At 37.7% G+C, this 14,730-nt stretch overlaps 1 protein-coding gene across 9 annotated transcripts in view; it reads left to right on the top strand.

Moving 5' to 3' along the window:
• KIAA0825 (KIAA0825 ortholog) overlaps positions 1 to 14,730 on the top strand; it is a 473,030-nt gene that overhangs the window by 30,688 nt on the left and 427,612 nt on the right. For 6 of the 9 annotated variants that reach the window (XR_010133628.1, XM_055387134.2, XM_063705867.1 and 3 more), the window contains one exon: positions 5,525 to 5,675. The exons of the other annotated variants lie outside the window; for them this stretch is intronic. The gene's annotated coding sequence lies outside the window, so the exon portion shown is untranslated. The remainder of the gene's footprint in view (positions 1 to 5,524; positions 5,676 to 14,730) is intronic. 9 annotated transcript variants of the gene reach the window in all.

The raw sequence follows: 14,730 nt of genomic DNA, 5'->3' as shown, positions 1-14,730 counted from the left end.
CTAGGTTTTCTTCTACAGTTTTTATGGTTTTAGGTCTTACATTTAAGTCTTTAGTCCATCTTGAATCAATTTTTGGTCAGATGTAAGGAAGGGATCCAGTGACAGCTTTCTACATATGGCTAGCCAGTTTTCCCAGCACCATTTATTAAATAGGGAATCCTTTCCCCATTGCTTGTTTTTGTGAGATTTCTCAAAGATCAGATGGTTGTAGATGTGTGGTGTTATTTCTGAGGCCTCTGTTCTATTCCATTGATCTATATCTGTTTTGGTACCAGTAGCATGCTGTTTTGGTTACTGTAGCCTTCTAGTATAGTTTGAAGTCAGGTAGCATGATGCCTCTAGCTTTGTTCTTTTTGCTAAGGATTGTCTTGGCTATGTGGGCCCATTTTTGGTTCCATATGAAATTTAAAGTAGTTTTTCCCAATTCTGTGAAGAAAGTCATTGGTAGCTTGATGGGGATAGCATTGAATCTATAAATTACCTTAGGGAGTATGGCTATTTTCACAATATTGATTCTTTCTATCCATGAGCATAGAATGTTCTTCCATTTGTTTGTGTTTTCTCTTTTATTTTGTTGAGCAGTGGTTTGTAGTTCTCCTTGAAGAAGTCCTTCACATCCCTTGTAAGTTGGATTCCTAGGTATTTTATTCTCTTAATAGTAATTGTGAATGGGATTTCACTCATGATTTGGCTCTCTGTTTGTCTGTTCTTGGTGTATAGGACTGCTTGTGATTTTTGCACATTGATTTTGTATCCTGAGACTTTGCTGAGGTTGCTTATCAGCTTAAGTAGATTTTAGGCTGAGACAATGGGGTTTTCTAAGTATACAATCATGTCATCTGCAAACAGGGACAATTTGACTTCCTCTTTTCCAAATTGAATACCCTTTATTTCTTTATCTTGCCTGAATGCCCAGGCCAGAACTTCCAATACTATGTTGAATAGGAGTGATGAGAGAGGGCATCCTTGTCTTGTGCCAGTTTTCAAAGAGAATGTTTCCAGTTTTTGCCCGTCCAGTATAATATTGGCTATAGGTTTGTCATAAATAGCTCTTATTATTTTGAGATACGTTCCATCAAAACCTAGTTTATTGAGAATTTTTAGCATGAAAGGTTGTTGAATTTTGTTGAAGGCCTTTTGTGCATCTATTGAGATAATCATGTGGTTTTTGTCATTGGTTGTGTTTCTGTGATGGATTACGTTTATTGATTTGCATATGTTGAACCAGCCTTGCATTCCAGGGATGAAGGTGAATTGATCATGTTAGATAAGCTTTCTGATGTGCTGCTGAATTCAGTTTGCCAGTTTTTTATTGAGGATTTTTGCATTGATGTTCATCAGGGATATTGGTCTAAAATTCTCTTTTTTTGTTGGGTCTCTGCCAGGCTTTGGTATCAGGATGATGCTGACCACATAAAATGAATTAGGGAGGATTCCATCTTTTTCTATTGATTGGAATAGTCTCAGAAGGAATGATACAAGCTAATCCTTGTACCTATGGTAGAATTTGGCTGTGAATCTGTCTGGTCCTGGAGTTTTTTTGGTTGGTAGCCTATTAATTATTGCCTATTTCAGAACCTGTTTGTTATTGGTCTATTCAGAGATTCAGCTTCTTCCTGATTTAGTCTTGAGAGGGTGTATGTGTCCAGGAATTTATCCATTTCTTCTAGATTTTCTAGTTTATTTGCGTAGAGGTGTTTATAGTATTCTCTGATGGTAGTTTATATTTCTGTGGGATCAGTGATGATATCCCCTTTATCATTTTTTATTGCATCTATTTGATTCTTCTCTCCTTTCTTCTTTATTAGTCTGGCTAGTGGTCTACCTATTTTGTTGATCTTTTAAAAAACCAGCTCCTGGATTCATTTATTTTTTTGAAGGGTTTTTTATGTCTCGATCTCCTTCAGTTCTGCTCTAATCTTAGTTATTTCCTGTCTTCTGCTAGCTTTTGAATTTATTTGCTCTTGCTTCTCTAGTTCTTTTAATTGTGATGTTAGGGTGTCAATTTTAGATCTTTCCTGCTTTCTCTTGTGGGCATTTAGTGCTATAAATTTCCCACTACACACTGTTTTAAATGTGTCCCTGAGATTCGGGTATGTTATGTCTTTGTTCTCATTGGTTTCAAAGAGCATCTGTATTCTGCCTTCATGTCATTATTTACCCGGTAATCACTCAGGAGCAGGTTGTTCAGTTTCCATGTAGATTTGTAGTTTTGAGTGAGTTTCTTAATCCTGAATTCTAATTTGATTGCACTGTGGTGTGGGAGACAGTTTGTTGTGATTTCTGTTCTTTTACATTTGCTGAGGTGTGTTTTACTTCCAATTATGGGGTCAATTTTAGAAAAAGTGCAACGTGGTGCTGAGAAGAATGCATATTCTGTTGATTTGGGGTGTAGAGTTCTGTAGATATCTATTAAGCCCGGTTGGTCCAGAGCTGAATTCAAGTCCTGGATATCCTTGTTAATTTTCCAACTTGTTTATCTGTCTAATATTGACAGCAGGGTGTTAAAGTCTCCCATTATTATTGTGTGGAAGTCTGAGTCTTTTTGTAGGTCTCTAAGAACTAGTTTTATGAATCTGGGTGCTCCTGTATTGGGTGCATATATGTTTAGGATATTTAGCTCTTCTTGTTGAATTGATCCCTTTACCATTATGTAATGGCCTTCTTTGTTTCTTTTGATCTTTGTTGGTTTAAAGTCTGTTTTATCAGAGACCAGGATTGCAACCCCTGCTTTTTCTTTGCTTTCCATTTGCTTGGTAGATCTTCCTCCATCCCTTTATTTTGAGCCTGTGTGTCTTTGCAAGTGTGATGGGTCTCCTGAATACAGCACACCAATGGGTCTTGACTCTTTATCCAATTTGCCAGTCTGAGTCTTTTAATTGGGGCATTTAGCCCATTTACATTTAAGTTTAATATTGTTATGTGTGAATTTGATCCTGTCGTTATGATGCTAGCTGGTTATTTCACCCATACATTGATGCAGTTTCTTCATAGCATTGATAGTCTTTACAATTTGGCATGTTTTTGCAGTGGCTGGTACCAGTTGTTCCTTTCCATGTTTAGTGCTTCCTTCAGGAGGTTTTGTAAGGCAGGCCTGGTGGTGACAAAATCTCTCAGCATTTGTTTGTCTGTAAAGGATTTTATTTCTCCTTCACTTATGAAGCTTAGTTTGGCTCAATATGAAATTCTGGGTTGAAAATTATTTTCTTTAAGCATGTTGAATTTTGGCCCCCACTCCCTTCTGGCATGTAGGGTTTCTGCAGAGAGATCCGCTGTTAGTCTCATGGGCTTCCCTTTGTGGGTAACGTGACCTTTCTCTTTGGCTGTCCTTAACATTTTTTCCTTCATTTCAACCTTAGTGAATCTGACGATTGTGTGTCTTGGGGTTGCTCTTCTCGAGGAGTATCTATGTGGTGTTCTGTGTATTTCTTGAATTTGAATGTTGGCCTGTCTTGCTAGCTTGGGGAATTTCTCCTGAATAATATCCTGAAGAGTGTTTTCTAACTTGGTTCCATTCTCCCCATCACTTTCAGGTACACCAATCAAATGTAGATTTGGTCTTTTCACATAATCCCATATTTCTTGGAGGCTTTGTTCAGTTATTTTCACTCTTTTTTCTCTAATCTTGTCTTCTCACTTTATTTCATTCATTTGGTCTTCAATCACTGATATTCTTTCTTCCACTTAATCAAATCGGCTATTGAAGCTTGTGTATGCTTCATGAAGTTCTCATACTGTGGTTTTCAAGACCATCAGGTCATTTAAGCTCTTCTCTACACTGGTTATTGTAGTTAGCCATTCGTCTAACCTTTTTTCAAGGTTTTTAGCTTCCTTGCGATGGGTTAGAACATGCTCCTTTAGCTCGGAGAAGTTTGTTATTACCAACCTTCTGAAGCCTACTTCTGTCAACTCCTCAAACTCATTCTCCATACAGTTTTGTTCCTTTGCTGGTGAAGAGTTGTGTTCCTTTGGAGGAGAAGAGGCATTCTGGCTTTTGGAATTTTCAGCCTTTCTGCTCTGGTTTCTCCCCATCTTTGTGGTTTTATCAACCTTTGGTCTTTGATGTTGGTGACCTACGGATGAGATTTTGGTGTGGATGTCCTTTTTGTTGATGTTGATGGTATTCCTTTCTGTTTGTTAGTTTTCCTTCTAACAGGCCCCTCAGCTGCTCAGCTGCAGGTCTGTTGGAGTTTGCTGGAGGTCCACTCCAGATCCTGTTCGCCTGTGTATCACCAGTGATACTGCTGCAGAACAGGAAACATTGCTGCCTGATCCTTCCTCTGGAAGCTTTGGCCCAGAGGGGCACCTGCCTATATGAGGTGTCTGTCAGCCCTGACTGGAATATGTCTCCCAGTCAGGCTACACAGGGGTCAGGGACCCACTTGAGGAGGCAGTCTGTCCATTATTGGAGCTCGAACGCCATGCTGGGAGAGCCACTGTTCTCTTCAGAGCTGTCAGGCAGGGACGTTTAAGTTTGCAGAAGCTGTCTGCTGTCTTTTGTTCATATATGCCCTGCCCCCAGAGGTGGAATCTAGAGAGGCAGTAGGTCTTGCTGAGCTGTGGTGGGCTTTACCCAGTTCGAGCTTCTGGGCCACTTTGTTTGCACTGTGAGCATAGAACCGTCTACTCAAGCCTGAACAATGGCTGACACCCTTCCCACTGCCAAGCTCCAGCATCCCAGGTCGATCTCAGACTGCTGCACTAGCAGCAAGCAAGGCTTCATGGGTGTGGGGCCCACCAAGCCAGACACAAGAGGGAATCTTCTGGTCTGCCAGTTGCAAAGACCATGGGAAGAGTGCAGTATTTGGACAGGAGTGTACTGTTGCTTCAGGTACAGACACTCACGGCTTCCCTTGGCTAGGAAAGGGAAATCCCACGACCCTTTGCACTTCCTGGCCTGCTTTGGCTCACCCTCCATGGGCTGCACCCACTGTCCAACCAGTCCCAGTGAGATGAACCAGATACTTCAGTTGGAAATGCAGAAATCACCCGTCTTATGCGTCGATCTCGCTGGGAGCTGTAGACTGGAGCTGTTCCTGTTTGGCCATCTTGGAAGCGCCTCCCCCAGCAATCTGTTTTTAACAGGATCACCCAGAAGAATGGGGAAAAGATGGTTTTAATAAATAATTTGGAGCAAATAGTAACTAAACAAGAAAAAAAGTATTTGGATTGAATAACATTGCTTGTTTTATATGGTGCAACCACACGTTACTCTCTTTGTGATAAATTTCTTTAGGAGTGATCAATTTTTAGTGAAAATATAAGGAATGTTTTAAATATGCATTTTCCAAGGTGCCCCTATTACCTGTGTTGCTGCAGTCTATGGACTATCTTATTTATAAGCTTTTCTTATGTATGTAATCTTCAGGATGTCTTTGTGTATTTCCAACATCTCTTCTTCCTGACTCAAGTCCGTATGTCATGATTTAATGGTAGTACTGTCACTAGCAATCTGGGCAACTAATGTGAATATGCCCTCCATCCCATTGTGGCAGTGATAAAGCTTTGTGCAATCATTTTTCAGGTACGTTTTACATACTTTGGGGAAAAAAAACTTTGCTGAAGTTACTAGAAAAGAGACAGTTCTTCTGCTGACAACCCTTGAGGAAATAATTTTCTACCTCCTTAGGATTCGAAGACCAGTTCATTCTTAGTGTCTTCTGAAATAAAATTAGGTAAGAAATGTTTTTCTTCATATTTTGAGTAATTTATACTGTGCCTACTCAGTTTCCTTGAAAGCTTCTATAATTCTATTCCTTTGGCCTCTAAGAGAATACAGTTAGCTTTCTCCTTTAGGAAGTTAGTGTGCCAGCCAGCTGTTGGCTTTATGATTTACCTGATCTCCAATGTTAGGGAAAGCACAATTTGATTTTTAACCAAGTCTTCTACACAACACTGCAGCAGGGCCACCGGCATCTCTCTTTATGTTCCTTTCTTTGAAATTTCCCATTCTATGCAAACAGTATACTTTTATTTTTAAATTCTTGTGAGATAAAACCACCACTAACTGACTTTACTTGTCTTTAGTTCAAAATCAATGAATTGAATGAAATAATTCATATTTCTGTTACCCTTTCTTATTTCCAGAAAATAAAATACCACTGCTTGTTTAACTTGTGACTTGTCTAAACATGTTGAAAGCATTGACTATAAGGCATAACACTCAGACTCTGAAAGGGAACTGTGACAAGTTCAGTCAAAAGGGAAAAGACGAATAATTTATAAAAGGCGCTGCAGATAATGATGCCAGCCAGTTATTTTAAAATGCATCCACCTCACCTTTTAATGAATTAGATTTGTCAACAGCAAATGTTTTATGCACTACTTCTAATAAAAGTGGCATGCTAGGAATGCAGTGCTTTGAGGTTGGCTTCTTCAAAGCTTTAGAGTATCTTCAATTCAAAGATATTTTTTAAATAATAGATATTAAAAAGTATATTTAAATAATATTAAGGTTGTGACACAAACACCAAATGACAAAATTCAGGAGTTTCAAAGCAAAGGCTGACATGCTATCACGATTTCACATTAGAACTGTTTTTTAAATTAGGAGTATAACAGACTGATTTGGGGATTGTGTGTCAGTTTAACTTTAAATTCTTGTTGTTTTGGTTGGTGTCACAACCTTAATGTCAACTTTTCAAATAGGTTTCTACATTTCCTTTGGTTCAGGGTCATTAAAAAATGCATGTGATAAATCTAAGAGGCATAAATAGGTCATACAGAAGTGGAATTCCTTGCTCCTCTGGAGGTGAGAGGCAGCTAATTTATAAATGGAAAACAGTTAGCTTAGGCATTTTCAGTAAATTTTTGTTTTTCAGTATTTGATTAAGAAAAATGTAAACCCAAATAACAAGACATGACGTTGGTATAATTCTGTTCAAATTCTATTCCTCTTGTACCTCTAATCCTAATGATTTGATCTTGTTGGTGTTATCACCTCTATAGATATAAAGAACCACATGTTTCACTATTGATTTTTTTTTTTTTCACTAAAAGCACCGGTTTAATTTCATTTTGTGAATGCTTATTTGATATAATTGAGTACAGGTAAGCCCTGCCTTGGAAACTACATCTGGTAGTCCTTTATATAAAGCATTGTTATGCAGAGTTTTTGGTAAAATCTTATTATTTTAAAGTAACACTTGTCATAGAAAGTAAAATGAAAGTAAAATCTTATGTGTTATGCATTTTTTAAAAAACCTAGTACCACAGCAGACAAAGGAGCAGCCAGGAACACCAATCTGTAAGGAAAGAGAAAGGGGAGAGAAGAAAGAATAATCCACTCACCCGGATCCCTCCCTTTTCCTTGATTCTTAATCTGTCATGATTTTACAGGGCAGGTCTGTATTGCCTATGTTAAATCTAGTTTTAATTTAGAAAAGTAAATATAATAGAATTTATACCACAGTTGTTTTTTTGATCACCTATGTTGGAAAAATAAAAGATAAAAGGATAGGCAAATTATTTATTGACCTTTTCTTGCTGACTCTTAAAGATAGCCACCAACCAAAAACACTTTCTAGCTCTCATCTTCTTCTTGATTGAAACACCTGGCTCTGGTTTTAATCAATGACTGGGTAAACATTAGTCTTTCTTTTCTAATGTACTCCATTCCTTCTATGTCTTTATTTTTCAACAACGTTGAAATAAATTTCTTACAGTTTTCATTTGGGAAGTTATTATGAAATTTTATCTTCATTTGTGGTCCTAACTCTACTTTTCCTACACATTGGCTTCTCTGATATAGCATTATTATTAAATCACCACATTTTTGATAAATAATATTCTTTTAAGTCTCAGTTCTCAAAGGCGAGAAGTAATTGTGCTGCAATGTATTTAAGTTTGAATATGTGTACAGTTGTCTGTGAAGGCATTGATTAAATCCTCTGAATTTATTTAAACTATAGCAGTGTTCTTCCTTGAACAGATATTTAAAATCATTGTTATTGTTGCTATTAATACTAGTACTGACATATATTTCATTGAAATAAAATTTTTTAAACTAAAATGCCTGTTTAGAAATTCAGAGGAAGCTATTCAAATAAATGAATTGGAACTCAGTGTGTACCTGCAATATAGAAAAGTTTTCTGGCATAGAAACAAAATATGATCTTTAAATATCATAGACCAAGCCAGCTTTATGCAAATTCATTTAGAGCACTTTCAGATTTATGTATTTAATAAAGCTCCTTACGTATTTAATGTCCTTCATTGTACGGTGATGTTCTTGTGACTGCCTGGAAAAGAATGATGACATTTTATTTAGTGTTTCTGCCGGATCAATCAATTCTATAAATGGCTTTCTAATGGGATACAATATACGCTTTTAATATTTTTCAATAACACTAAGAGATAACATTTATTGAGTTCTTTCTATGTGCTAGAGACTGTTCTATGTACTATCTATGGATTATCCCATGTAATCTTGGTAACAACCCTTTAATGTTCTCACTCTTTTACGGATGTAGTAGAGGTATATAAGGAGAAGGTTATACAACTAGTAAGTAATGGAGCTGGGACTGAAACATAAGCAGTGTGTTGCTGGGTGCAGTGGCTCATGCCTGTAATCCCAGCACTTTGGGAGGCCGAGGCGGGCAGATCACGAGGTCAGGAGTTCAAGACAAGCCTGGCCAACATAGTGAAACCCCATCTCTACTAAAAATACAAAAATTAGCCGGGTGTGGTGGCACGCTCCTGTAGTCCCAGCTACTGGGGGGGCTGAGGCAGGAGAATCGCTTGAACCCAGGAGGCAGAGGTTGCAGTGAGCCAAGACCATGCCATTGTACTCCAGCCTGGGTGCCAGAGTGAGACTCTGTCTCAAAAAAAAAAAAAGAAACATAAGCAGTGTGACTCCAGAGTTTGAACTCTGAACCTTTCCTACTCAAAATATAATCTTCAGGCCAGCAGTGTTACCATCACCCAGGAACTTGCTACAAATGCAGAATCTCAGAGCTGCTGAAAATCTGCATTTTTAACAATGTACTTAGGTGACTGGCACATGAAAAATTGAGAAGCACAGCCTGTAAACCACTATACTATTCTGCCCTTAAATTTAGAATTAAGTATCTTTTAAAACACATTTTTATTTTTCTGTATGATGCTGAATTCCTATTTGATGCTAATTTTGGAATTCCTGTCATATTTCAAGAGCATTATAATGAGATCTAGTAACTAAACATAAGCAGGGATGCAAGGTAGTCACAATTTATCTTAAAATCAATTGTATAAAGAACAGAAAAAAAACATAAACAGAAAGCATTTATATAGAGGCAGGTAATTGTTCCAACATCTAAGACTTTCTTAAAATCCTAGTGTATCCCGCTGTCTTTGAATGTAGATTCTGGAGACAGGCTGCCTGGTTTTGAATCTCACCTCCTATTTCTAGCTGTGGGATCTCAGGAAAATTATATAATTCTATACCTCAGCATCCTCAAATGAGGTCTAAAGCCACAGTCTATGGAATTGTTGTAAGGATTAAATTAGTTAATGCATATAAAGGATTTAGAAGGAAACCTCTAATGAGATTAAGTGAATAAATATTAACTACTGTTGTTCTTACCTGTTATTTCCATCTTTGAATTGAATAGATTCACATCTCATACTTCTTGGCTGTCTATTGGCAAGAAGTTGACAAATACTTTTTGTTAGCAGAGCTCACCAGTCCAAACCACAAACCTCAGTTTTTGTATTTTCTGAAAACTGTCTTCCTGTGGCACTTTTTCTGTTTGTGAGTTCTGCTAAATGCCACTTGATTATGATAATTAACCAGTTAAGTTTAGTGCAATTAGTTCAAAGTGTTCAAAGTCAAAATGGAATGTGTTAACAGTATGTTGTAATTTTAAATATACATGCTTCTAAACTAAGTAAAAATAATGAGTATGCGAGTCCATTTGGTCAGCCTCTTACATAAGTAATACAGAAAAATTAGATAAAGAATATTTGTTTAAAGGTTGAATGGTCTCAAATCTGGTTTGTTTCTTTCTGGATGAACATAATTCTGAAATGATCATGATAGTCTTTAGGGGAATAATGGTTTGGTGTACAAGTACTCACCTAACAACTTTTCAGAAATATACCTATGTGTGAAGTGAGTTGGCATGTTTTTGGAAAGTACCACTTTGAAAGCTGATTTGTAAAAGGAATTGAGATAACAATACTTAGTTAAAAGGATGCCCTGGGAAACTTTTCAATTGCCAAAGAGAGTTTAATTCACTAGGTCTGGGATGGGGCCCAGGTATCTGAATTTTTAACAAGTGTCCCTGGTATTTTGGCTTAAATTAGTTTTGGACTACACTTTGAAATACCCTGCAGTAAAGGTAAAGACATGTATTGAAATAAGCTTTTGTTGACTTCACATTCATTTTTGCAACATTGTCCTCTTTGATACTGTTTTTGTCCACCCTATGACCTGATTTTATCTATCCTTTGTCTCTTTTCCCACTCTGTTAGTAGCTCGCAACCATTCATTTTCTGAGTTTTTTCTTTTTTACGTTTTCTTAAAAATATCTCTTCTGGATTTTTCAATCATAGCTTTACAGATGGTTCTATAAAATGATCATAAATGTCTCTTTTTAATCTAAAAATCTCTAAGCCAAACTATAGATGCTGAAATCAACTTAGAAGCTATAGGTAGTATTAAAAAGAAAAAAAAATGAGAAAATGAAAAGGAATAGAATAGAAAATATAAGAGCAAGTATTAAGGGTAAGTAATGCTTTGTGAAGCTTTCTTTTGAGATATGTGTGTAGACACATATGTTAAATTGCTGTGCATCTTTTAAACCAGTGGGTCATTATCCAACAAATTGAACAAAATTTTTTTTTTAAGAAGAGTTAAATTTTTTCTTTTAATTATAACTAAAATCTTGGTCATCTCATTTATGAGCTCTGTAACTTACATATTTAAGGAGATGTTAGTAGACAACTATTATAATTTATAAATGTAAGGTGCCATTATTGAGTAAATAGATTCTTCCGTGAGTAGATGTCTCTTCTCTCACCAAGTAATGAAGCAGCAATGTAAGTTAGTTTAGTTTTATTAGTACAGGTGTATTAGTCCACTTGCTGTTGCTCATAACAGAATACCTGAAACTGGACAATTTATAAAGAAAAGGAATGTATTTCTTGCAGTTCTGGAAACTGAGAAGTCCAGGGTCAAGGGGCCACATCTGGTTAGAGCCTTCTTGTTTGTGGGGACTCTCTACATGGAGTCCAGAGGTGATACAGGGTATCACATGGTGAGGTGGCTGAGCATGCTTGTTCAAATTTCTCATTCTCTTCTTATAAAGCCACCGTCCCACTCCCATTAATCTATTAACTCATTAATCTAGTAATCCATAATTCATGCATGGATTACTCCATTCATGAGGGCTTTGCTCTCATGACCCAATAACCTCTTAAAGGCCTCACCTCTCAATACTGCCACATTGAGGATTAAATTTCAACATCAGTGTTGGAGGGGACAAATATTCAAACCATAGCAACATGATACACTGCTATAAATGCTGATTCTCTTATTCACCCTTGTGTTTATTTTGTATATATGTTAAGGTTTTTTTAAAGATTGAAAAATAATACTTTGTTATGATTGGCTACATCTTAGTCTCATGAACTATAGTGTGACATCTGAGCACTATCTTTTCTCATGCATTTCTCTCACATATCACCTTCCTCTGTATTCTGAACATTTCCACTTGTACGGCCTACTCAAAATCATTATGTCTAACACTAATTTGCTATGCCTTCTTACCACTATTTTCCTCCTAAGTTTTTAAAATCTATTCATAAGCTACCATTCTGTCATTCAGATTAAACATAAAGAATTTTCTTTGTAATAATTTATCCCTTACTGCATAAACTTCCTTATAGCGTCATCTTTCTACTCTGGTCTATCCTGGGGCCCTGGCCTGCAGAAATCCTTATGGGCAAGCATAGTAGTCATCCACTCCTCAGCCAAAGGCCGGCATGTGTATGCAATGTGTGGTATCTATGGCTGCCTTTAGCAAGACCAGAAAAGCCTTTGATATCAAATATGCATTGCATGGACAATGTCCACCTCTTTATTTTAGTCACTACTGTCATAATTGGTCTTCTTCCACGCTGATTTTTATTGCTCAGGGAGAACCATACTTTGGCTTTACTATTGCTAGTTTCTAATAATGTAATCCACCATCCTTTTGCCTCTTAACATGATTTTATAATTTTCACATGTGCCCTGTTTAGTTTCTCTGGTGAATTGGGCCTGAAGCCCAAGCTTGTTTGTGCCTGAACATGTAACAGCGGCCTGGTTTTCTCTGAGCTGTAACTGTCTGCCTCACTCAGTGGCCCCAAGCTATCTATCATATCCTGGAAAGTCATTTCAGATCTATCTTTTTTTTTTTTCCTCTTGGCCACATCCTCTTCCTATTTATCATCACCTTCATATCTACTAATTAACTATCTTCCTAATTGATCTTCCTCTCTCTGTTCTCTCGCCCCACACCAAACCATCTTAACACCTTGTTTTATAAATATTTATAAAACACTAGTCGTGTGCTGCCTTAGTAAAAAAACATTTATGACTCCCTGTTATGTACAGGATAAAGTCCAAATATTTTCCTCCTGGAGAGAAAAAATAAAAAGGCCTTAAAATATCTGTCCATAGCATACCTCTTCAATTTTATCTTTCACTATTTTCATCCATGATTTTTCTGCTCTGGTTCTCCAAAACAGTTCCATTGATGCTCCAGGGATGTTCTCATCACTTTAATTACAAGGGCCCCCAGTTGATGGTAGTCCATGAAACTGGAGCAGGTAGCTGTGAATGGGGTTTAGGAGTGGGATCCCAGTACATAGAAATGTCAAGATGAGAACCAGAGCCGGGTACAGTAGCTCATACTTTTAATTCTAGCTATTTGTGAGGCTGAGGCAGGAGGATTGCTTGAGTTTAAAAAGTTCAAGGTTGCAGTGAGCTTATACTGGCACCACTGTACTCCAGCCTGGGTGACAAAGTGAGACTTTGTCTCTAAAAAGACTAACAAAAATTAATTTTAAAAAAATGAAGACATAATTATATATTGGCAATAATCAAGTTAGTAAGAGCTGAGGTTGTGAAACAGCAGGGAGATAAGCAGACTGACACATTATCTACTTCTAAAGTTAATGTCTGGGACTTCTTATGTCCTTTCTTTTTTTCTTTTCTTTTTTTTTTTTTTTTTTTTTTTGAGATGGAGTCTTACACTGTCACCCTGGCTGGAGTACAACGGCATGATCTTGGCTCACCGCAACCTCCACCTCCCGGGTTCACGCGATGCTCCTGCCTCAGCCTCCTGAGTAGCTGGGATTACAGGCACACACCAACACACCCGACTAATTTTTTGTATTTTTAGTGGAGATGGGGTTTCACTATGTTGGCCAGACTGGTCTCGAACTCCTGATCTTGTGATCCTCCCACCTCAGCCTCCCAAAATGCTGGGATTACAGGCATGAGCCACCACGCCCAGCCATCCTTTCTTTACTAGTTGTGGATTGTTCCTCAAGTTGGAGAGGGCTTGAACCTATGTATAGTGAGAGATTAAAATGTCTCCAACTGTGGGGCCTGTGAAGCTATGGATATTGGAAGATCACTGGCTCCCAGCCTTTAAGAAATCCTTTGCCTTCCTTTTTCTTGGGGCTTGCCTTTCCTATCTCCATCTGCCCATAGGGAGCTCCCTGCTGCAGGAATGCTAGATTATTTGATACTTGTATCACTCAGTTGATACACCATTAGCTAATGCCTTGTAATATTTATGAGGACTAAGGTCTGATTTTTTTTATCTTGCCCAAATTTCTAAGAGGTCTGGGGAGTCATGCCCTACAAACCAGAAATTCTTATCAGATGGGTTTTATTTAACTCTATATATCATGACTTTCCAATCTGACTCTGGATAACATTACAAGAAAAGAAAGAAAAGCAAAATATTTTACCCCAAAACATGTTTCCCTGCCATATTTTAAATGGCCCTGCAAGGCCTTTCTTTGTGGGGGAATATCTGCATCTGTAAAGAATCTCTATTAACATAGCTAGATCTTTTTCTTCCAGGCCCTCCCAATCCTGAAGAGATTAACTAAAAGTCTAGCACCTTTTAAAGATCTGAATAGGAAACATTTGTCATCTGTTGACTCTAACAGCAGCCACTGTAAAATTTCAAAAGAGGCTGGGCCTGGTGGCTCACACCTGTAACCTCAGCACTTTGTGAGGCCTCCGCAGGTGGGTCACTTGAGGTCAGGAATTTGAGACCAGCCAGGCCAACATGGTGAAACTCTGTCTCTACTCAAAATACAAAAAATTAGCCGGGCATGGTGGCACATGCCTGTAGTCCCAGCTACTAGGGAGGCTGAAACAGGAGAATTGCTTGAACCTGGGAGGTGAAGGTTGCAGTGAGCCGAGATTGTGCCACTGTACTCAAGCCTGGATGACAGAGTGAGACTCCCTCTCAAAAAAAAAAAAAAAAAAAAACACTTAAAAAGAACCTTGGTCTCCATAATCTTTTATCTTAACCTGAACATTTCCTTTCTATCAATCCCAAGTCTTTAGACAAACTCAACCAATTGTCACCAGAAAATGTGTAAATTTACCTGTAACCTGGAACAACCCCCCCCCAACCCCCCCAAGCTTTGAGTTGTCCCGCTTTTCTGAACCAAACCAATGTATTTCATAGATGCATTTGATTGATGTCTCATTTCTCCCTAAAATATATGAAACCAAGCGGT

Source organism: Gorilla gorilla, chromosome 4, assembly GCF_029281585.2.
Source record: "Gorilla gorilla gorilla isolate KB3781 chromosome 4, NHGRI_mGorGor1-v2.1_pri, whole genome shotgun sequence".
Lineage (NCBI taxonomy): Eukaryota > Metazoa > Chordata > Mammalia > Primates > Hominidae > Gorilla > Gorilla gorilla.
This window is presented reverse-complemented; position numbering and strand designations above follow the sequence as displayed.